This window comes from Rhynchophorus ferrugineus, unplaced genomic scaffold, assembly GCF_030347505.1.
Source record: "Rhynchophorus ferrugineus isolate W39M unplaced genomic scaffold, kcgeb_rfMv2 rfM3, whole genome shotgun sequence".
Taxonomy (NCBI): domain Eukaryota; kingdom Metazoa; phylum Arthropoda; class Insecta; order Coleoptera; family Curculionidae; genus Rhynchophorus; species Rhynchophorus ferrugineus.
Window position 1 is genome coordinate 71,597,343 of NW_027472582.1, and position 1,637 is coordinate 71,598,979.

Sequence of the window (1,637 nt, forward strand, 5' to 3'; positions counted from 1 at the left end):
TATGTATCAGTATTATATTGAAACACGTAGGACAAGAAAATTATAAACGAAACAGAAAACCTGGTGATTAAAAGTTTCCTAATTATATTTTATTCCGATTTAAGATCATTATAAAGTTTGTTACCGATCAAAATTGAACGGAAGACATGGTTTTTCTCGCTTTCTAAATTACGTTAAAGTCTGTTTACCCGGTATAGGACCGATAGTGCAATTTACTAATAAAAGCCACGATATCTACTAGGTAAGCGCTTTATAAAAATCGATGGCAGTTTTGTCCTCGTATACCATTTTCATCCATCGAGATCGGATCAACTGGGCTTTATTCTTGTTTATTGGTTATCAACGTTTTTTTTATTGGCTCCACGTAAAGGGTTCTGAAATACCCGGTTTAATAGAGTATTGTACCTGTTGCCATTCAAAGATCGTTTGATTAACAATGATTCAACTATATTGTTCAAAATCGTTGAATTAAAATAAAGGGTCATGGGTCGTTTTGCATGTAAGCTATTATTCTGATAGGTGCCATTATCGGGTGGAATCGGTATAACTCGAACGGAATCGGCTTTTGGCGATATTTTTGGTTTAATTATTCAGTAAATTCATTCGAATAATCATCATCAGAAATAAGCATCAACAATGTCTTTTTGATGTTGTTTATATATTTAGTATTATGGATTTGGTATCCTGAATAGTTTTAAATATATTTTTAAGCACCCCTTTTTGAAAGCGAGTGAGGTTTCATAGCTGTATTAATCTATACTAACGTTAATTTCTAAAACTAACGAAGCCAAAATTAATTTACAATTTCGAGGATTATTTTGCAAATAATCGATTTTATTCTGAACAATTATATACATTATCTGTTCGTGATATTTTACTAAACCCATCACTATACTCGCTTCGACGGTACATATACTAAAATTGGAACGATACAAAGAAGATTAGCATGGCCCCTGCGCAAAGATGAAACGTAAAATCGTAAACGCTTCCACATATTTCTAAATTTTTATTTCGACGATATTCTTTTCCTCGGTCTAGAACAAAACATTATGGCAAAATTTCCCAAATTCATTTACACTCTTCCTAGACATAGAAAAGACATTCGAAACCTGGATAATAGTTAAACAACTACACTTCTCGAATGGAAAAGGTAGTGTTCTTTATTTTATTAAAATCGTTTTAATCAACAACATATTCAAAGTCTGTTTAGACAAATGCTTCTCTCCCACGCATACTCAACATAACAGTATTCCTCAGGGATCTGTTCCTAGTCCTACGTTAATCCTACATTGCTATAAATTCCATATTTCATGTTGTAAGTCCGAATGTCAACGTTTGTTTTTTTACTTATAATATAATTTGTCTTATGCTTATACTATTGTTAAAATTTGATAAGTTTGAACTCTGCATCCAGTAAGATGCAGAATTGTCTTGATACGATATCTCAATGGTCTGCCTTTTCAGGTTTAAAAATTTTTGGTTCAAAATGTCAAAATGTTCACCTGTCGTTTATTTCTGTAAAATCACAAACAGTCAAAACAATTTAGGATGAATAGAAACAGTGGGAAATGCTGTGATGACAAATGGCACATCGGGAGCTTTTATATCTACCGTCCGACAATTACTATATAATACCT

The 1,637-nt window shown here is 32.3% G+C and overlaps 1 non-coding gene across 1 annotated transcript; it reads left to right on the forward strand.

Annotated features, from left to right (window-relative positions):
• Positions 1-891: 891 nt before the first annotated feature.
• On the forward strand, positions 892-998 carry LOC143194507 (U6 spliceosomal RNA). Its single transcript, XR_013005347.1, has one exon. It is a non-coding gene; the product is annotated as a U6 spliceosomal RNA (small nuclear RNA).
• The last annotated feature ends 639 nt before the right edge of the window (positions 999-1,637 follow it).